This window comes from Notechis scutatus, chromosome 5, assembly GCF_049901735.1.
Source record: "Notechis scutatus isolate UNSWTSFEM ecotype Mainland chromosome 5, rNotScu1.2, whole genome shotgun sequence".
Lineage (NCBI taxonomy): Eukaryota > Metazoa > Chordata > Lepidosauria > Squamata > Elapidae > Notechis > Notechis scutatus.
In genome coordinates this window covers 33,208,145-33,232,373 of record NC_142013.1, presented here as the reverse complement: position 1 = coordinate 33,232,373, position 24,229 = coordinate 33,208,145, and positions in this window count along the sequence as shown.

Genomic DNA, 24,229 nt, shown 5'->3' with positions numbered 1-24,229 from the left:
GGCCATTCATAGATCATACCTTGTTCCCTTTTCTGCTTCAGAGCAATAAGGTATATTTGGAGACAACCTGTTCAGTCACAGTCATTTTTATATTTTAGCTTTTAAAAGCTTCTAGATGGCTGCATTTAACCTCTTTTAAGGTAGAGAATCAGAGTAGCATAGATTAGGAAATTATGTCTCCAAGTGGCTATGTCATGCCAGGAAAATGCTAAATTGGTCTCCCCACTTCCTCAGTTCAATAAGAAATTAACTTTGAGGCTAGGTTACTTCTCCCTCCCTGTTCATCAATTTGAGAGTTTAATCAAACCAAATTCTAACCAAAATTAAATATGGTTAAAAATGGAAGAGCAGTGACTTCTCTAAACTGTACATTTCATACAGAGTTGAAAGATTTGTATAACCCACATGCAAGATTAGAAACAACAATATTAAACTCAAAACACTGTGTAACAAAAGAAAGGAGAACAGTGTGACATTCAAGAGTTGATAGAATTCTCTGACCCTGAATGAAAATTGAAGTTCAAAATTATAAAATTATAACAGGTAGAAGATTTATGTGGTATCACCTAAGAGATTAGTAACTTCCTATTAAATCAAGAGTCAATTAAAAAGAAGATCAAAGCCATAAGGAGGGTTTACCTTAATTAAGTCACTGATAAATGAGAGCAAAGGTATATATACTGATTTCTGTAACCTTACCTCTTGCTCAGTGGTGGGATTCAAATTTTTTTACTACCAGTTCTGTGGGCGTGACTTGGTGGGCATGGCATGGCTTGGTGGGCATGGCAGGGAAAGGATACTGCAAAATTTTCATTCCCACCCCACTCCAGGGGAAGGTTACTGCAAAATCCCTATTTCTTCCCTACCCCACTAACCTGCTTTCCAGCTCCGTTCTCCTATGCAGGGCAATAAAAGAAGACCCAGCCGATTAGCTGGGACTCAGGAGGCAGAGAATAGATGGGGGTGGGGCCAGTTAGAGGTGGTATTTTCCAGTTCTCCAAACTACTCAAAATTTCTGATACCGGTTCTCCAAACTACTCAAAATTTCCGCTACCAGTTCTCCAGAACTGGTCAGAACCTGCTGAATACCACCTCTGATCTTGCTCATAAATAGAGACCTGCTGATGACTTTGATTTCTTTGTTGCAAACTGTTTTGGATATGGCAATGGGAGATTCACTTTGAAGTAAACAGCTCAGTTTCTGGGAAAGTTTCATAATATAGCCTGTACTAAATAACTTCTTACCTGTGAAGAAAGTTAGCAGCCCTGCTCCTAGAAGAATGAAATATTTTAGGAAATATAAAAAAAGGCAGAATATTATATTTCCCTGAATGAAAAAAAGGAGAAACATGCTCTTGGAAAGCAGTCCCCATCTTTGTTAATAGCCCAAGAAAGATTGGGCAATCTTATCTACTAGACAAAAGGCCTTCAGCTCCAGGGTGATAGGATTAGCCCTCACTCAAGATCTAAACCAGGACAAAGCCATTAAGCCATAATAGGAATTGCCCAATATACTTTCAGAACACAAGTCTCTTCATTGCAGCAGCAGCATCCAACAAGATGCAACCAAGCCTGGGACACAGACAGCCTACAAGGTTAGGTAGGTACATAGCCCCTTGGGAGTCTGACAACACAAGAACAGAAAGCTCTAGGACAAGGTCCAAGTGAGGGTATAAAAATATCTCTCTCTCCACTCCTTTTTTTCAGCTGCATCAGGACCATGTGCTTAATGGGTCTGCTCCATTAAACCATCCTTTCAAGCAGCCTCCATATTTCCAGTGTCTTTCTCCCCACTTGGAAGTGAACCCAGATGAACATTACTTCCAACACCTGAAATATCAGTTGTCAAAGAGTGTAATAAACCCACAAATTTGATTTTATTTTTTTAAAAAATATTCACCTAGTCTTGGGAAACTCTTGTGCCTGAAATTGCAGCACTGTATTATTTTATATTTATACACAAATGCTTTCATTATAGGGCAATTACTGGAGAAAACACAAATTACCATACAGCAGTGTTTCTCTGTGTTTCTGGGCAATTTTAAGATGAATAGGCTTCAATTCCCAGAATTCCCCAGCCAGCCTATTTGTCATATGTGACCTTTAACACCAATGCTGTTAAGTTATAAAACAGGGCTGCCAAACTCCCAGTCTGCGGGCCAGATGCATCCTGTGCTGTCCACACATTGTCCAGTTTAGTGAAGGGGGGAAAAGTCCTGATACATCATGTGATGCTGCTGTGATGATGTGAGTTTGACACCCCTCTTATATAGCTTCCCTTGAACAGAGATGGAGAAGTACATAAACATCATATTGAAAGATTGATTTGATCAGTAGACTCCACAAAGGTTTTTCTACAAAATCAGCTTGATGGTGGATAAAGCAGCATGGTACCAATGTCCTTTTAAAAATGTTTTGCTGTGTCTTACAATAAATTAAAAGGCAATAATTAAAACCACATGAAAACATAGCAATAAGTAGCAAGGTAAAAAGCTAATAAATGTCTCACAGAACAAGACATAATTGTTAACAACAGAGCCAAGAAATGAAATCACTATTCTGTTTGAACCAAAAAAGTGATTTGCATTGTGTGTTTGGCCGTAGTCCATTCCTTCAAGCAACCTAAATAAAATTTTAAAATAAAATTAAAACTTCACTTCGTTAATTTAAAAAACCCTGTCAACTGTCCAGCACACTTTCCAATTTAACTCACCAGCAAAATTATACTTGACTAAAGGTATACTTCTTTTCTGATAGCTCTTTTTTTTAAAAAAATTGTTGTTGTTTTCTTCTCTGCAGTTGTCACAGTTTCTGACCAGTGTTCAAGTCAATCTCTTTAATTTACTTTGGGACAAGGGGATGTAAGATCAGTGTGCTATGCCTTCTGTTTCTTATATGCTTTACAAAAATATATCTACTTGTGAGTTCTGTTTAGGTAGAAAATGGAGAAATAAAATAAATATGAACATTTCTTTGGAAAAGGCATCTACCTTAATGAACTCCAGCTTGGAAGGGCTTGGAAATATTGAAAACTTCTATTGGACACTCTGACATAATGAGAGTTGTCCTGATGTAGTGATCCATAAGAGAAAGCTTACAAAACATTGGACTATAGCTATGGAATGCTTTATGTATGTAAGTCCTAGAGGCATTTTTGGAAATCCATAATATTGGGTATGTCTTGGTGGCTTTCCATTCATTTTTCTTTTAAATCTGAAAGAATTTAGAATAAAATAAAAATATGTTGGGCAAAAAGTTTAGTGAATTGTAGGAAACATCTTTGGTAGAGACATTATACCTTCTACTGAGAATACTGAGGACCACATAATATAGCTCGTACATTTGCATTTTAAATGTCTCCAGGTTCGGTCCAGGAATTATCTAGGGAAACTTTGATATAATCCTGAATGAGAGAATATAAATAATCCTATCTATAATCCTAAAAAGCTATAATTAATGAGAAAACTAAATAAAAATGTCCATCCAGATGAAGAGACGGATCCTGATTGAATGTTCTATTATGACTGACTGATATTAATAGCATTTAGACATTTAGACTCACAGTGCTTTTACAGTTCTCTCTAAGCAGTTTACAGAGTCAGCATGTTGCCCCCAACAATCTTGAGCCTGGTGAGATTTGATCTGCCAAATTTTAGGCAGCTGGCAGTCAGCAGAAGTAGCCTGTAGTACTGTACTCTAACCACTGTGCCACCACGGCTTTCTGATCCCCAAAAGGTAATCTGGATGAATCTGATTAGTACTTGGATGGAAAACCATTAATATCAGGTTGTCCACTGTCCACTGGGATTTTAAAAACTTTCTGTGAAGGAGCAGTGGCAAAACACTTTTTAATTTTTTTTTAATTTTGGTTATCTATGACACTTATCAGCATAATTAAGCAAAACAGCTGTTAAGTGAGTTTTGCCCCACATTATGACCTTTCTTGCCACAGTGATTCACTTAATGTGGCAGTTCTTGCCACATTAAGTCAATCACTGCACTTGTTAAGTTACTAATACGGTTGTTAAGTGAATCTGGCTTTCTGATTGATTTTGCTTCTCAGAAGGTTATAAGAAGTGATCTTTTTATAACTTTTTATAAAAATTGACTCCAGGATTTTGCAACCATCATAAATATGGCAACCATCAAAAAATAAAGATGTTGGCAGCTGTCTTAATTTTACCCATGTGACCATGGGTATGGTCATACGTGTGAAAAATAGTCATAGGTCACTTTTTTTTCAGTGCTGTTATAACTTCAGCTATCACTAAACAAATGGTTGTAAGTCAAGGACTACCTGTATTTTTCCTTTGAAAGAATTGAATTGCATTGCTTGTTGTGAAGAATATATATGTACTACAAAATCATTTACATTTGTAGAATACTGTTTATTCCTAAAATAGTATTGGCCATTGATTGTACCTTTAGCTATTATCTGTACTGTGTGCTAAATATTATATGTTAAGAATTTGGTAGCAAATAATTGCATCCACATTATAAAAAACAGCATTTTGTTTCAGTCAAATGAACATTTTAAAAAATTTAAGCAACCTTGCTGTGTTCTATAAGTAGTCAACTTCCCACATATTACTTGGTGAGACTGCTTTTCCCCCCTCATACTGAGATAAAAGGAAAGGAAGATGTGCTATTCTCTACAGGAAGAACCATAACCTGCTGTTATGTTTAGTTTATATACAGCTTTACTTAATTGTAGGTCAGCCTCTACTATTGTTTCCTGCTTTTACATCTGAAAAACAGACCGCTAATAGATTTTGTATTATTCTAGTCACTGAGACTATAGAATTTCATTTAGGAGATGAAAATATGGACTTATTAAAAATATAAACAGTTCTGAAATATTTAATGAAAAGGGTGAACTTAAATCTATGCAAAAACTAGAGGAACAAGGTATAAAGATGAATTGGTTTTCATATGCGCAAATACATTCAAGGTATGATAAAGATTTTAAAACAGAAGGTTTCTATGATAAATTGACTGATCTAGATAAGATGTTGACAGGTACTGATAAAAAGGTGATTAAAAAACTGTATGGATATTTATTAGAAATCAAACTAGAAGAAGAACAAGTTAAAGAAACTATGATTGCTTGGGGGAAGAACTTTGGATATGGGATTGATTTAGAGAAATGGCAAAAATTGTGGTCTCAAAATTATAAAATGACAATGTCAACAGCTTATAAAGAAAATTTGTATAAGATGTTTTACAGGTGGCATTTCCCCCCGACAAGAATAGCAAGAATGTTCAAGAATAAATCTGAAAAATGTTGGAAATGTCATCAGACACCTGGCTCATATTACCATATGTGGTGGACTTTTGCGGACGCTAAAAATACTGGACTAAAATCCACATGTGGTTGGAAAAAATGACAAAAAAACATATAGATTTGAAACCAGAGATATTTTTTATTGGGAATTTTACCTGAAACATATAGCAAAGATTTGAAATACCTGATTGTAAATGTATTAACAGTGGCTAGGATTGTATTTGCTAAAAACTGGAAAAATGAGAAAATACCATCGCAGGAGGAAATCATTAAGAAAATATTGGAATGTGCTGAAATGAGTAGATTGACATTTGAAATTAGAGAACAAGAGGATAAACAATTTTATAAAATTTGGGACCTTTTCTATCAATGGTTAGATAATAAAATACAGTAATGAAATATGTAGATTTTTAGAAAATAATAAATATATAAAGATGTACTTCTTTTTTTTATTATATCTACAAAATGTTTTTAGGATAGATTTGGGAGGATAATATGAACTGTTATAAAATAAATTAAGTAAATTATGGTTATCTCATAAAATATGAATGAATAAAACTATAGTCAAATGATTGATTAATAATGATACTAGGGTATTTAATTTTTGATTGATAATATGAGCTTTTATGTAATGTAACTGTAATTGAAGACTATGAAATGGATGCACAAAATGATTTGTAAACCAACCGGCACACGGTTTATATACCTATGGAAGAAAGTTTGACATTTTTATGTTTTGTTTGTTTAAAGGAACGTATGAGTCTTATTTTACAGTTAAATGAATGTATAAAATGTGAGTTTAAAAGCAGGAACAGTAAACTAGTAATACTTCAGAAGCTGCTTAACTGCATTTCACAGCCTATCTAACTAACAGTCATATTAATTGCAATTACAAGATATTTGTGGTTTACCACAACCTCTCTCCAGAAGTAAAAAGAGACGCTGAAAAGAAATTCCATAATGGATGAAGAATTCTAGGATTTCCCTTGACCCTTCTTCATTTCAGTTTGGAGCAAGTAGTTTCATTTGCATATGTATCATTATTTGCGAAAGTTACAGTATATGGCACCCTTCCCTTTTCTTTCCCCTGCCCCTTCCTTTTCCTCTTATATTATTTAAAGCCCCCTGGGCTTTTATGCTACTACTAACTCCTATTTACCATTCTCAAAAATTTGAAGGACATCAATTTTAAACAGCTTCAATAATGTTAATATATGTAAAAAATTGCTTCATGCTTTTTAAACACTGGAGAGGAGGCATAAGTCTGGGTATAGGACAGAGATAGAAAAAGGGAGAGGGAGAGATTGAAGGAGAATGTAACCACTGAAGATGATCACATCCTGAGCGATTCTAAATATGAAATATAATGCTGAAGTGATTGAATGCTTACTAGAAATGAAAAAAAAATGAATTGCAGGATGTCAAGTATAAAGATATAATGGAATTATCACTCAGAATGGGCAGTGATATATGGAACACACTTTCTCAAGTATTGATATTTGTGCTCTGTTACCAATGAGTATGGAGACAATATCTGCTCTTTCAAAGTCAATGTCAGTGTTCCAAGTAACAGACCCAAAACAATCAAAACTGAGACCTAGAATTTTTCACAGTATGAATTTATTAGGAGTGTCATATTGGCACAGCTGGGGAAAACCCAACTCTGAAGGATACGAAGTTTGCCCTACCCAAATCTTGCCCCCCAGGTCACACGTCTATCACATGGTCCAATCAGGTCACAGTCCCAGCTCCGGCTGGCTTTTGTCCATGCTTCTCCAATGCCTGGTAAAGTGTCCTTGGCTCCCACAGGAAATAATGATATTTTGGCTACACATACTATAGCTATCTGTATCTCCCCACTCACGTTCCCACAGCTCCAACTGGCCTGGTTGTGGCCTTGCTGTGGCAACCCTGAAGTTGCTCCACAATACTTCAGGGCTGACAGCCAAACTAAAACAAATGTGAAAAGGTGAAGGCAAAATTGTCTCATGTTGTTTTTCTCCAATGGAGTTCATTTGATTGCATATTGAAGCTAACAACATTAATGCAGAAGCCTACTGTCAATAGGGAATTGAGACCTATTGGTAGCATGGAGCCCAAATCTTTCAGAGAATAGCATTGCTGTTTGCTTTTTCTGTATTGGTGGAATTACATGCTGTATCCATAATCTGGTTTACACTATTGATAAATCAGGGTGAATTTATTTATTTATTCAATACATATGGTTTTCCATCTCAAAATCATAACTCTGGGCAACTCACCACAACTAAAAACACTATGAACCATATACAGCAATAGATACAATGTACACATAATCAGCAGTGAAAACAAAGCCACTGCCAATAATAAAGATAAACATTGCATGGACTCAGACACACATCCAAATCCCCAAATGATGGAACCATGTTCTCTATGTGACAACTACGCTCCGCATGGCTGCTTGGGATTACCTAAGCAAATAACTCAATTCCTAGAATAATCCAACCATGCATTTCAATATTTCTGCCCATCATGCAGACCCAAACTGGACAAATATATTGCCCTGTTTGAAAGAGTTGATACCATAGAAATATGAATAACATCCCCTGAGACCATAGTAGCATCCCTGGACAATTTAAAAGAAAGATTAACTAACCTTAAAAAAAAAGACGCAACATAAAAACCCAAACATCCAATAGCTACAAACCACATCTCTACAACCCAATCCACAAAAAACCACAAATCTAACAAATAATGATATCCCAATCCTCGTCAGAGAAGATGTCGAGTGCGAACAGAAGCGTCCAAATGCCATCTTATTTGGTCTAGAGGCAATGATGACATCACAATTGTCCGCAACATCAGTGACTATCAAGCATCAACCATCTCCACTGATGAAATATTTGACTTTTCCCGTATCGGCCCAGAGTTCAAAAACAGAGACAGCTCGGTGGCCCCAAGCCTCTGCAGGATCATTTGCAAAAATGAATCAAGCAAACGTAAATTCATTTATCATATAAATTCACTCACCAAAAGCAACACCAACCATAAGAACCTCCATTCTTGCCCTGAGCTAAACTTACAGCAATGTCTCCGCTCCCGTGAACTCTGCACAGAACTCAAAAAATGTCTAGACAATGAAGAGAAGGATCTGTACATTGACTGTCATGCTAACTGTATCAAAAGTAAGTCACACAACCCACAACTCAGCATTCAACCAATCCACCATCACCCAAGACTAGGCACACACACCCTTAACTACCTCAGTTCCCAACTACAACTGGCCTTAAATGCAAGCTACTCAATGCAAGAAGCCTTGTGAATAAAATACCTGAATTTCTCCTCTTATTAAATACGGCTAAATTTGACATCATATTTGTCTGTGAAACATGGCTCAATGCATCTCTCCCTGACTCCATTACCACAGTAAGAGACTATCATGTTTACTGATCAGATCATGAAATCTGTAGAAGAGGTGGTGTTGCTGTCTTCTATAAAAAGTCCTTACATCTAAAAAACATCCAGGTTACCCAGGAGCTTGGTCTTCCTGAGACCATCATCTGTGAACTGTCCTTAAATATCACATTTCAATTATTACTATGTTACAGAGCCCCTGATTATAACATCAAACATGTAAACAAGCTAAATTCACTACTAACATGGGCTACATCCTGCCCACATGCTTTTATCTTTCTTGGTGACTTCAATCTACCTCATATTAACTGGACCTTAAATGAATGTAAAACTGAATCCATACATGCAACCTTCTACAATGCTATAACAAATCTGGAACTGGAACAACTAGTAACCAACAATACGAGACTTTAACAATTACCTCAATCTTATCTTCTGCAATAGTTTGAATTCAATTTATGGAATACAAATTAAAGAACCCTTTTCCAACAGTGACCACAACATGATTGACTTTTGTCTCAACACCCATCCATACAAAAATTGTCTTAACTTCAAAAAAGGCAACTATGATCTTATAGACAACGATCTCTCATCCCTTGAGTGGCAATTTCTATTCACTGGATGCAATACTGTTGAAGACAATTACAACATATTTTACTTGAACTCAAAAGAGTCATCAAACTATATGTACCATTAACAACTTCCAAAACCAGAGAAAAACAGATTACCCATAACAATAAGGAAGCTTCAATCCAAAAAGAAATCACTTTGGTGGAAAAACAAATCTGGTAATGTTGCCAATTTCAAAAGCCGATACAACAATTTATGCTACCAGATAAAAACTGAATGCACCAATTATCACATTAAACAAGAGGAAAACCTATGCACCAATTCCACCCGCGCTTTCTACAATTTTGTAAACAACAAACTAAAAGACTCAAGGTCCACCCCACCCCTGAAAGGACCTAATGGTAACGACTGCAATGGCGACACCATTAAAGCCAACTTCTTTAACACATTCTTTGGCTCAGTATTTGTAAACAGCAATGGATCATGCCCAGTATTTCCTAGTCGAACCACAGACAACTACAATGATCTAATACATATCGATTTTACAGAAGACAATGTTGAAAAAGCACTACACAATCTAAAACCATCTCTATCTATTGGACCAGATGGAATATGTGCCTACTTCTTTAAAAAGTTATCCACTGCCATAGCCTAACCTCTAAGCATAATCTTTGAAAAATCCTTCAGGACCAGCTCCTTGCCAAACCTATGGTCACTAGCCATGGTCATCTTCAAAAACGGAGACCCCAGCCTAGTTGAAAATTACAGACCAATTGCTTCATGCTGTGTCACCTGTGAAGTCATGGAATCAATTATTAACCAATCCATTATCCTCCACTTAGAGACAAACAACCTACTCTCTAATAAACAATTTGGTTTCAGAAAAAAACTATCCTGTAATCTGCAACTCTTACACTGCAAAAACATATGGACTACACAACTCAATCAGGGCAAAGCAATAGACACAATCTATATAGACTTCTGTAAAGCCTTTGATTCAGTGGTATACAACAAACTACTCCTAAAATTAAATCTTATTGTATCTCTGGACACCTGCATAACTGGAGATAAGCATTCCTGTCAAACAGACAACAAATGGTCAAAATTGGGAGTGTCCTATCAAATTCTGTACCTGTCAATAGTGGTGTCCAAGGCACTGTTCTAGGACCAACTCTCTTCATACTCTACATAAATGACCTTTGTGATCATATTAAGAGCAACTGTGTTCTTTTTGCTGATGATGTAAAGCTATTCAACACCACTGTCATGCCCCTGGTGGAGACTGACTCTGAGGAAGAGGAGGAACAGCCAACAGGGAGTGGGAGTGTGGCTCCAGAGATGGTGGAGGAGGCTGGGGAAGCGCAGGGGCCATCTGAGCAGTCAGAGGAGGATCCAGGCCCACCCCCTATCCATCCTAGGTCACACAGGGAGGAGAGTATCAGGGAAAAGTGAAGTCTACTCAAGAGGAGATAACCATGATCCTCGTGGCTTGCAGCTGGGAGCTATGTATATAAGTTTGTAACTACACATTTAGAATTGCTGGAGTCAAAGTTTAGTGTTTACTTTAAAAGAGGTTTATCTTTGCTGGCGTTCTTCCCATAGACTCTCCTTGGTTATTTTCCTGGAGTTTATGATTAGTTATCTTGGCTTGCTTTGGAACTCTCATCAATGTGGTTTGTTTTGGTTTTCTTTTTGCCTCATTATTTACTTTTGTGACTTTAAACTGTGCCTAATAAAACGGTGAAGTTAAGTTGAAGGCCTTAATGGATTTTAATGTATGTTTTGGGTTTTGGGTTATTTTGAGAGACTACGGGTCATCACAACCACTGACAATACTGCTACCCTTCAAAAAGACCTCGACTATGTATCAGAATGGTCAAACAAATGGCAACTTCAAATCTCTACAAATAAATGCTCTGTCTTGCATATTGGCAAAAAAAAATCAGAAAATAAAATACAAGCTGAATAATCAAGACCTTGTTGATGATCCAAACTCTGTCAAGGACCTTGGAGTTCTCATCTCTAATGATCTAAGTGCTAGAGCCCACTGTAACTACATAGCCAAAAAGGCATTAAGAGTTGTTAACCTAATCCTGCGTAGCTTTTTCTCTGGTAATATCACACTACTAACTAGAGCAGACAAAACATTTGCTAGACCAATACTTGAATACAGCTCATCAATCTGGAACCCGCATTACGTATCTGATATTAATATAGTTGAGAAAGTCCAGAAATATTTCACAAGAAGAGTTCTCCACTCCTCTACTCGTTGCAGAATACCTTATGCCACCAGACTTGAAATTCTAGACCCAGAAAACCTAAAACTACGACGCCTTCAGTCCGATCTAAGTATAGTACATAAAATTATATATTTCAATGTCCTACCTATCAATGAATACTTCAGCTTCAACCAGAACAATAGAAGAGCACACAATAGATACAAACTCAAGGCTAATCGCACCAAACTTGATTGCAGGAAATATGAATTCAGCAACAGAGTGGTCAATGTCTGGAATACTCTACCTGACTTTGTGGTTCTTTCCCCAAACCCCAAAAACTTGAACCTTAGACTGTCTACTATTGACCTCACCGCTTTACTAAGAGGTCTGTAGGGGGCGTGCATATGCGCACCAACGTGCCTATCGTCCCTGTTCTACTGTTTTTTTCTTATATGTATCCATTTCATGTATTCATAACTATGTTTATACTTATATCTGTTATCTTATAATCACTTGACAAATAAATAAATAAAAATAAAATGTGTTTGCAAAAGGCCAGTAGAGTCAAAGCCAATGTAATGTCCAGTTCTAGTTCCAGAATTGGTCATTCTTAAATAGTAGTTCATCAATGTTCTAAAAAGCAAATGGTATGAACATATAGTTACACACATACAGAATACACACACACACACACACATATGAGAAAGAGAGACAGAGAGAGTGGGAAGGAGGGAAGGAAAACTTAAATTAGCTTTTGCCTTTTCAGTTATTGCACATATGATCTTTCTGGTAGCTCTCTGTCTCACGGGTCTGTCAATCAGCAGAGTATGCCTAGACCTCTGAGATCATAGGAGGCCTTAGACAACTTTATTACTGAAAAAAAAGTATTGAAATTCTTGCAAAGCCCGAAGAAAAAAAGGAACAATAGCACAACAGCAACAATTCTTTTTTTAACAGTTGTAACTATGAATAACAGAACAGGAACCAGAAAAAGGTTGAGTAGACAAGAAGAAATTCCAGGAAAAAGATGATGATTGTAATGATTTTAAAATTCTATTAGCATTGGGTCATAAAAGAAGAAAGAAGTCAGAGAAGCAAGAAACAGAAGAAAGCACAGCAACACCAACATTTCCAGCTGCAGTCTACTGTTGCTAAGATATCAGATGTCATTTCTGGGCTTTATTTCTGGTATTAAGCTTATCCAGCTATAAAAGCTCTCACATTCTTATCTAAAACTAAGAAACAATCATGGTTAACTAATTATACAGCACATGCTTTTAGCTTTGATTTTCCTTAATATGAAGTTTTGCCAACAAATTATAAATTCCTAATGTACACGCCAGTGGTGGGATTCAAATTTTTTTACTACCGGTTCTGTAGGTGTGGCTTCATGGGCGTGGCAAGGGAAGGATACTGTAAAATCTCCAGTCAGAGGTGGTATTTGCTGGTTTTCTGAACTACTCAAAATTTCTGCTACTGGTTTTCCAGATATGGTCAGAACCTGCTGAATACCACCTCTGTTACACGCTAACAACATTAGTCTCAAAAGTTTTTTTAAAAAGATTGTAAAGAACTAAAACCTTTAGGAAAAACGTTTCATTTGAAATACTCTATCTTCCAAATGTTAAACTACAATTTAGTTTAAGGCTTGAAATTTGTCATTTCTACAGAACTTCCCAAGATGATTTGTTAATTGGTTTGCATATTGACTGAAAACATGGTGGGGCAATCCTTAATTATTTTTTTCTTTTTAACTGAACAGATACTGATAGATTAAACAGTGTAAGTGTCATAATTCTAAGGAACCATTAATGTAAGGCTGTAACCTACCACTTTAAAATGAAAATACTTCAGGATTAGACAAGTGGTGTTTTTTTTTTTTTTTTTTTTTTTTTTGCATTAGGCTATTAATCTAATGGAACCTGACAGATTTCCTATTTTTTAATTCTGCAGAAAATGACAGGTTTTCTTAATTAGAGACCAACCAAATTGTATAACCACAAGGATCCTTTTGCTTCTAGTTTCAGAGACAATGTATGCTTTCTCACACAAAACACATACTGGTTATACATGACGTACTAGCTGACAAAAATATAAATATTATTACATTTATTGAAAATTAACACTTTATTCCAAAAATATAACCCATGATCCTAAGGTGTGTATTTGAAATGGATTGAATATGTAGAGTATGAATATATTATACATATATGTTGCTTTATTTTAAAATTTAATTTAATCTAATCTATCTCAGTTACAACCAAATGCTGCATAAAAACTTTTGATCCATTGAATGATTAACATGGAGAGTGGGAATTTCTGGACTTTCTATGTCACTGTCCTTCACCTGCAAACATTGTTTCTATGACAAACTTTAATGCATAAACTTTTATTTCTGCTAATGAAAGACCCTGTCAAAATGTTATAGACATTGAATAGTCAACTGGTTTTCTATTAGGCATCATACTCCATATGAGAATAGTCTACTCATTCATAAGGAAAATAAGAAAAAGAGTTGAGTAGAAAACCATGGGAAATCTACCCAATGCAAAACTGCAAATAAAGCTTTGTTTCTGTGGAAAATGATTTTTAATAGCAACATATTTACACTTCAGTAAGAATAAGTCATAAAATATGAACTCTATGATATGAATGAGATGTTCTCATGGAAGTGATATTTTCCTGCAGCGAACATGTCTACATTATATAACAAATTGCATAAAGTGTAAATGTGTTCCCAGAAATATACAACAGCTTTTCCTTAGTTTTTTTTCCAAATCAAAACACCATCTTGCACAGCCATCTGAGTATGTTTTTAATCCTACTCTATATTTACACACACATTTAACTATATAATATCATCATCAAGGAACAATATCTGGCAGAAATTTGAGTTACTGTTTACACAGACTTTAAAAAAAGATTAGCACAGGAGTAAGGAGACAAATTAATCACCAACAACATATTTCCCAAACAAATTAAACCAAAGGACTAGTTCAAAGTCTGATAACTTAACTTCTTCAGTTACCTTCAAAAGGTGGGCTTAACATAAAGGAGAAGATTTACTGAAGACGGTCTATACTCTAATTTATATAGTGTGCTCCTTCTGTTTGAAAGGCTGCCAGACAAACTACTTCTGTCTGAAGACATTCCTTACTTAAAGGGTTATGTGGTCCAACTTCAGTTTAAAAATAAATGCTTTCTTGCTAGTTTATGATGGCACCTAAAATAACCATCTCAAAACGCTTCAAAGGCAAGGTCTTTCCTTGTATAGATATTGAAGATATGAAAATGTAAACAGTTTAAAAATAATCATTTCCCCCTTTTTATTCCTTATTTATTTTAATTACCTAAGTATGAAATCTTTTAAATTAGAAGTTAATAATTCTGCTATTATAGCGTCAATAAAGAACAATTCTAGTCTTTCTGTGGAGTTGCTTTTCTGGTCTAGTCTATCTAGTGAATCTGATATCAATCTTGCAAGCCTTATTGTGTTTTATCTCCCCTCTTTCTTATATCCCAATGAATCAGGAAGGAGCCTAACTAAGATGCTTCTGAATACTTGCTTCTCAGGACTTAAATAAAGTTTCAATTCTATTTGGTTATATACAGTCTTCCATACTGTATTTCTGTGCATGTGCATACATGCACACACCGGAAACCAGAAGCTGCTTTTGCAGTTTCTAGGGGTCCCATGCTGGATCAGCTGGCCAGTGCACATGGGTGCATGCCATAGGTTCACCATCACGGCTCTACAGTATTATTAATATGTATGAATAATCAATCTGGGCCAAAAGAGAAAGTCTCAAATAACGTTAATTCATGGAATGTGTGGGAACCATGAGCTGGTGATGGTAGCTGAATCTTACTTTAGGTCTAAGTTATTAGAGAGACCCCATTGGGTATCACTTGTGTGAAAATTGTGTGAGTTTTCATGTATCTCTGAACTGGTTTATTCCTTTATGAATTAAACAGACCAAGCAGCTAGGATACAGAAACACAAATGCTGAATTTTTTTATTGTCCTTTCAGCTATTCTAGTTAAATTAGGAACAGGCTAGTCAATTTGAAGGCTTTTCAGACTATACGTGGACAGGTCAATCATTCCATTTTTCAACCACAAGGGGACATATATAGGAAGCAGAGGTGGTATTCAGCAGGTTCTGACCAGTTCTGGAGAACCGGTAGCAGAAATTTTGAGTAGTTCGGAGAACCGGCCAATTCCACCTCTGACTGAAGATTTTACTGCATCCTTCCCCTGCCATGCACCACAGAACTGGTAGTAAAAAAATTTGAATCCTACCACTGATAGGGAGCATTGAAGTATACACAAAAGGAATAAAAATGATATGTTCTATACTGACAATCTAGTGATGCCAGTAGGTGGGACACCCATTTCAATCTGGCTCATGATCTTGCCATCCTATTTCTATTTAATCAACAAGGCAGATTAGAAATCTGGCTTCTGAAGACATTTTAATCTTTTTAAAAAGTGAGTTAATTAGTTAATATAGAAACCTTAAAATTGATCTGGTATGGGATCCTAATGTGGGAGGGGATGGAAGCATGACAAAGCAAACCAACAGAATGTACTCATTGGTAAGTGTCAGCCCTTCCAGGTAGACAAGACTAGGAAGCCATGTTGTGAATACAATACTATTATAATTATAAAATTAGAGCAACAATCTTGCAAATCTGAATGTGCTTTCCCGTTATTTTCAAGAGTACTAAAGAAAGTCAAACCAGATTGATCTTGACAGACTAGAACACTGTGCCATATTTAACAAAATGAAATTCAATGTAGAGAAAAGTCCTACACTTAGGCAAAAAAATAATAATCAAAAGTACACATATAGACTGGGTGAAACCAGGCTTAATAGCAGTAAGTGTGAGATGGATTTTGGAGTCTTAGTGAACAACCAGCTAAATATGAGCCAGCAGTATGCAGCAGCAGCCAAAAAAGCTAATGCAATCCTAAATTGCATTAACAGAGGGATACAATCAAGATCAAGTGAGGTACTAATACCACTCTATAAAGCCTTAGTAAGACCACAACTAGAGTACTGCATCCAGTTTTGGTCACTACACTATAAAAAAGATGTTCAGACTCCAGAAAAAGTACAGAGAAGAGCAACCAGGATGATTCGGGACTAGAGACTACAATGTATGAAAAATGGTTACAGGAACTTGGCATGGCTAGTCTAGTGAAGTGAAGGATCAGGGGAGACATGATAGCAGTCTTTGAGGAGCAATATTGATAGCAATATTTGAGGAGCTGTATGAAGATGTATGAAGAACGATTACAATGTATGAAGAACGATTACAGGAACAGGGCATGGCTAGTCTAGTGAACAGAAGGACCAGGGGAGACATGATAGCAGTCTTCCAATATTTGAGGGGCTGCCACTGAGAGGAAGGGGTCAAGCTATTTTCCAAAGCACCTGGCCAGACAAAGAATAATGGATGGAAACTGAACAAGGAGAAATTCAATCTGGAAATAAGGAGAAACTTTCTGACAGTGAGAACAATCAACCAATGGAACAGAAATTACCTTCAGAAGTTGTGGGAGCTTCATCACTTGAGACTTTCAAGAAGAGTTTGAACTTCCATTTGTCAGAAATGGTGTAGGGTCTACTGCTTGGGCAGGGGGTTGGACTAGATGGCCTACAAGGTACAACTCTGATTATCTGTTGTCTGTTAAGTAACTTTCTCAAATTACATTTCTAACCCCTACTCAAATGTCTTCGGTTTGACTTTTGTCTTAGTTGTGGCTTTTCCAGCCCAATATAAGTAGTTCAATACAAATTGGTTAGTTGTAATAGTCCTGATTCCCCTTCTCCAGCAGTGAAGGAAAAGGCAAAAACTGTCCTTATAAAAACATACTTAAATACCTTTATCTAGCACTCCATGGTCATATCATCTCATCCAGTCTAATCCAATAGCGGCGGGGACATGATCAGGTATTTCAGGAAGGAGGGCAGGGAGAAAGCGAGAGAAAAATGCATCAGTACAAATAAAATAAGGTAGTAAACTTCAATCAAGTGCTTGGAAAAGTTGAAATACTTAAAGCAGCTGCAATAATGGTCAAGGTTTGTTTTGAGAGCAAAACTCTTGAAGAGTTTTGATTTTTATACACAGATCCTGTTTTGATACTGCTAAACTTTATTTCAGTATGGAAATCTTTTCAGCTGGATCTCAGTCAGTGGTTTGGAACTGATAATGGAAAATACTTTCTAATGTTAATTAGAATACTTAAAAGCTGTGCTTCAAAAGTGACTGAATTTCAAATAGTCCCAAACTACACAGATGAATTATTCACATGAAAGTAATTTAGGATTATGGTCATAATCTGCACACTATTATTATTGAGTATTTTTGTTGTGTCAGTGGTAAATTAATTATGCAGACTAATATTCCCTGCTGCCTTCTAAACGAGCTTTTAAAGAATGAACAATAATTTCTACTCTTTTTCTACTAATATTTTTTCTAAATTTCTTTGCAATAGAAAATCTCTTCAATAAACCCAACAAAACCCAACAGACCAAGTAATCAAAAGTCCAGTTTTTGAGCTTTTTGCTATTAGTAAGAAGAGGCAATCTTCCAAACAATTCAATTTACCATCATTCTATTAAACTCAGCAGCGAGGAAATATGAAGTTGCTTTCCAAATACATTACTTCTTGCACCAATGATTGTATAAAAGAAAACTTCACTCCTTCAGAGCTATAGATGTTTGCTTAAAAACAGAGTGCCTGCTCTATACTATGGATGTACCAAAGGACTTTCAAGAACTATTGCATATATTCTCTCTCTCTCTTTCTTTCTCTCTATCTATCATCTTGTCTATCTATACACCGAGAGATAGCGATAGACAGTTAGATAGAAGTATCATTTAACCATCATGATTCTGAATATGTACCGTTTCCCCAAAAATAAGATCTATCCTGAAAATAAACACTAGCTTGATTTTTACACATGCACCCAAAATAAGTCCTACCTCCAAAATAAGCCCTAGTTAAGACCCTGCCCACTCCAGTATGCATGGGTGGTGTGAGGCACATGGGTAATAATTAACCTTGGGTGGAAATGGGGGGGGGGGCGGAACTGCCCTACTACTTACCTTTGGACAGTTGCAGCCAGACCTCAATCTGGAGCTTTGTTATCAGCTGAAGAGGCCTCTGATGGCAAAACAGAGGTCAGAGATGACATGTGCACCAATCTGGACCTCATTTTTTGGCCGCAGAAGAAGTGGATCAGCAGTGGCTTCTTTCTGGGTGGGGCTGTCTATGCCACTGCCATGAGGTGAGTCAGTGGAAGACATCCCCTGAAAATAAGATGTGATTCCTTTTTGGTGGCAAAAAAAACATATAAGACCAGTTCTTATTTTTGGGAAAACATGGTAGTTTGATCACTTGTACAGAAAATCAATTGATTATCTATGGTGCATGGGAATTTTCACTTAATCTGAGCAATGTAAACATTTATTTAGTGCAACTTATAATTTACTTCAATCATATTTAGCTCTAAGTAGTTTAAGGTAATGAAATAGAAACACAAATATTTCTACATTATACAATAGTTTTTCATGAACAATAAATAATCCTAATGTATACTAATCTAACATTTATGACATTGGATCTTCCCTACCACAGTAATTTTTCAGTAGCAATTTGACCTTCCAAAGCTTTCCAAATAGGTTTTGGAGCTATGAAAGAGGCCATTACTGTTCCCCAGTTTATGCTATTCTATAGCAAAGGATACCACAAAGAATACCTTAATTTATGCCTCTCTCGAGCGAACATACTGATGATTGATAGGGGCATATTCAGCAGGTACTTACGATTCTTATTATTGAATGAGAAATGCAATACTGTGTAGGGCTGTATACTAAGTAGCACATAACTATCTAGTATATGCTTTAAAAGTACTGCCTCATGTCCAAACAACTTTACACAATTGTTTAAAAACATAGTGAAGAGAAGGAAAACAACTACTTCTTTTAACAAGAATTTTTTTAAAAAGAAGACAACACAGAGAACCAAGGAAGAAATTTGTCCAGTGCAGCATGTGAACTTCTTTTAATATTCTATTAATTAAAACAGACTGAAAAAGCCAGGAACTGCTCAGGATATACAGTAGTCTTATTTTAGAAATGTGCAACCTGAGGTGTGAGACTCGGCTTTGGTACCAGGAAGCTTGGGCACAGCCCTTAAACCTTCATATGTTTTAACATTGAATATCTTTTCATTTGTTTAATTTGTGATTTATATGCTGCATCAATTACAAAGTGACTTCAGGCAGTTTATACAATAGGATTAAAATCATCAGCTGAATAACAGCTAAAGAAAACAAGACCTCAGGAGTCTTGACACACATATTTTAATGTAAAAGAAGGGGGAAATTATTAAATACATGACTGGAGACTAATCATATTTATATTCCACTTGAGTCAAATACAAATGAAAATACAAGCAAGTGTTGGAAACGGAATGAAAGAAGTGAGATTTGTCCATTTGGGGGATTACAGTTCCTTAAAAAAACTCATTCAGAGGGAAATAAGATATTTGGCTCAGAATAAATTTGCACCTCTGTTTCCTTGGTCTTAACGAGAACTTGTCCTTGACAGTTGCACAGCTGCATAGTGTATAACTAAGTAGATAAATAGAGAATTAAATCAATTATACTAGTCCACTTAGTATTTACATTCCTGGGGAATAACTTTCTCAGTCTGTATCTTGATACATGGTTGTGTGATTCTTGCTTCTAATTGGAGAGTATGTCTTAGTTGTCAGCAAGAAACTCTTTTTGTGGACAGAAAAAGTTTGTCAGATATCGTCCATTTTCTCTACAAGTCTATCACCAATGTTTCTTTCAAACCATCAGTGCAGCTGGAGCTCTTGGAACAGCTTTTTTAAAACCATGCAGTTATTTAGGCAATATACTGCCCCCTTCAGTTGCTTTTCCAATACAGTATTAGACACATATCACTGTGTTGAAGCTAATTCAGAACGCTTTTGAAAAGTTTGTGCTTATGGTATGCATTTCAATCATTATCAGGGGATGCTCTTAATTAGTGGCCCATAGCACATTTAACAGATTGGGGGTTGGGGGTATCCATGTTTGTTCTAACTTTCTTTTTTATAGTAACTAAAATATGTAAAATTGGCCTCTCAGGCAAAGCTTCAACATGATTTAGGTATTGAAAAAAATATTTGAAATGTTAAAGGACCAAATTGATTTTTAAACCTTTTCATGCTTCCATTATTCTTTTTCATCTTGCCATATAAAAGCATCCTAAAAATAGCCTGTCTCTTGAACAATTATTATAAAATTAATATAATTTTACAGTAAAGTCTTCTAGAGAGATTTTATCTTGGAAAACAGTTTCCTTCAATTAAGGAGAAAATATCATGAGTTACATTCTTTTTTACTAATAGAAATGACTTTAGTTGCAGACTGTGTTGGGAAATTCTGAAAGGACAAGATTTTGTTATCAATGCCTGTTTACTATCTCCATTTGAAAATTGCAAACTGAATGTACTGGGTAAAGAGCATGATGTAACAAATGATACATGACCAGAAAAATATAACATCCAATCCATACACAGCCATGGAAGATGAATGGCTGACTTTTGGCCAGTCACTATCGCCTAACCCTGCTACTTCCTATATTTATTATAAATTTAATAACATGTAAGCAAATGAAATTAATTTCTCTATTAACCCTAGATTAGTGGCTAAAATCCCTGAAGAATGGCCTAAATTTTTGTAACATAATGTTTTCTAAATATAACTTACTGTATATACTCGAGTATAAGCCTAGTTTTTCAGCCCATTTTTTGTGCTGAAAAAATCCCCCTCGGCTTATACTCAAGTCAGATCCCTCTGAAAAAAAATGGTGTGGAGTCGCGGCCTCCGGCGCAGCGACTCCCAACAGCCCAGCCGGGAAGGGAAAGGCAAAAAGCGCTTTGCCTTTCCCTTCCCAGCGGCGGGACTGGGGCCGCGCGGCGGTAGTGACTCCTGACTCAGGGGCCTCCGAGGGAAGGGGAAGAGAGTGACTCCTGCCTCCGCTGTCATCATCATCTTCTTCTTTTGGGTTAGTGAATCAATTAAACCTTTCATGATAGTGAGATCGTTTCCCAAATTAATTATTTTTATTTTTGAAATTTACCAGTAGCTGCTGCATTTCCCACCCTCGGCTTATACTCGAGTCAATAAGTTTTCCCAGTTTTTTGTGTAAAATTAGGTGCCTCGGCTTATATTCGGGTCGACTTATACTCGAGTATATACGGTATATATTTAAGCTAATCTGAAGTACTAATTTTCATGGAAGTTTCAACAATAACAGTTAACAGTAATGGTTTTTATACACTGACTTTAAATGCAAGCATAGTCTTAAGCAATAAGCACTAGTCACAATACTGAGATGAGCAACAGATATTGCAATGATTGGGGGGAAATATCTTTTAACCTTGCAGTTGCATTTGCCATCTTCTAATTTTAGAAAAATGCAGCTGCATTATATAACCAAGGTTATTTTCATTATCTATAGAAAAAAAGAACTTGTATTTGTTGTTAATGTATAAGATAAGTGGAAATGTAAGAGCAGGTTTCCAGCATTATTAAGACAGTACATTAATGATCAGTCTCCTAGATACTTTTATTCCCAAGTAATACAAAATTGTATTTATCAGCTTTTTATCACATAAAAATAACTAGAAATTGCAAGTTTCACTTTCTAGAAACATTATTAATGCTTCTAATTAATTTAACCCAAGCAAATATAGCTGTGAGTAGTCAAAGGAAAAATAAATATATAAAGTTGAATAATAAAAATAAACCGCATGTTAATACCCAGTGTTTACATAAAACCTGTAACAGAAAACAGCTGGCACCAACAGTTACAATTATATTATAGGTGGTCCTCAACTTATGACCACAACTGAGTCCAAAATTTCTGTTGCTAAGTGAGATAATTGTTAACTGATTTTTGTCCCATTTTACAATCTTTTTTGACACAGTTTAGTGAATCACAACAGTTGTTAAGTTAGTGTCACAGTTGTTAAATGAATCTGGCTTTCCCACTGACTTTGCTCTTCAGAAGTTCACAAAAAGACATCACATGACCCTGGGACACAGCAGCCATCATAAATATGAGCCAGTTGCCAAAACATCCGAATTTTGAGCACATGGCCATTGGGGATGCTGCAACAGTCGTAAGTGTGAAAAAGGCTCACACATCACTTTTTTTTTTCAGTGCCATTGGAATATGCATTTGTTTATCAATGGATGGCCCTTCAGTAACTCAGCAACTTAACTGTGGTCTCTTTCTCAAAAAATCAAGATGTGATTAAGCTTTTTGGTAAACATATCAGAAAGCAAATGTAGCAGTCACAAACATTCTTAGTATCGAAACACATTAAACACTTGTTTATTTTCCTATAATGGCCTCATCCCAGTTCAAAGCTGGTTATCGTTTTATTTACCATCCCCACCCCTTTTTACTCCTAAAGCTATAATATCTCTGCTGTCATGTTTCCAAGTGATGAAATCTATTTAAAAAGAAAAGTACAAAGTCCATCTTCAAAAAAGATTTAGGAAAGCATCAAATTGGCAAGGTCTATGGTAATTCTGGATCTGACACAACCCGGAATTACCCCACAATATTACAAGTTAGAAACAACCCCCAAAAGTCACATTCTCCAATAGAAGTAATTCAGTGTTGCTTGATGTCATAAATCTCCACCTCAAGGGCCCCAAGCAAGGACAGCTTGTTTCCCAGGGAAGAAAGATCACCTAGGCAAAACAACTCTCTTTATCTCCACTCCTCCCTGTTAGGAATATAAGTCACCTAACAGGTATATGGGTTAGAAATATATAAACCAGGAAAGACATTTTAATACTGTCTCTTTAAGGGAATGCAAGAGCATGCAATTGGGTGTGGTTTCTCAAACAGCCATAAGATGGAGCCAGAAACCTGGGTTGTTTTAGTCTTAGTCTCAGAAGAGAGTGTGTCTGAGTGAGTATCTCTGTTTCCTTCTGTTGGAAAGTATTGCCCTTCCTCCATTTCTTCTAATTGACTGATATTACTGGATTTAATGTAAGTCTGTTACTGAACTGTTTTTTGACACTGTACTTTGATATTTGGATTATCCCTGGATTGAAAACTGACTGATTTACTGTGAATGACTTTGGATTGCTTATTTTGGACTTTGCTTAAACCTTTCTGGAAGTAAAAACCTACATTTACTGTACAGTGTATCTGTGTACTGTGTGTGTATTATTCAAACACTTCTCTCAAATATGTCTCCCTGTATGCGCTCATTCTCCTAATGGGGAATTACCTCAACACTCGCTCCTTAGGAATGTGGCAAGCCCAAAAACCTTCCCCCCATGACTGCCACAGAGAAAGTAAGGAAAAGAATATATACTAAGACTAACTAAAATGGCTACACTTATGTCAATTTCGGGCTTGACATCTGCATTGTTTAAACCAAAGTGTGCAATACATTTTCCTGAACAAAAAGCCTCTCCTTTTTCAAGTCCTGACATCTGGAAGTGCCATCCACAAAATAGATAAAAGTAGGAGAGACCCTATAGATCTAATTCCGTATTTTAGATTCCTTGAAACATATGGAGGATGTGATTTATTGTAGCATCACTACAGTATCCTGTTAAAAGTCTCAAAATGTGGCTTACAATATTTTCTATACATGCTTCTCAATTGTCATTCGAAATTGAAATTGGTTCCTGGAAACTTTTGAA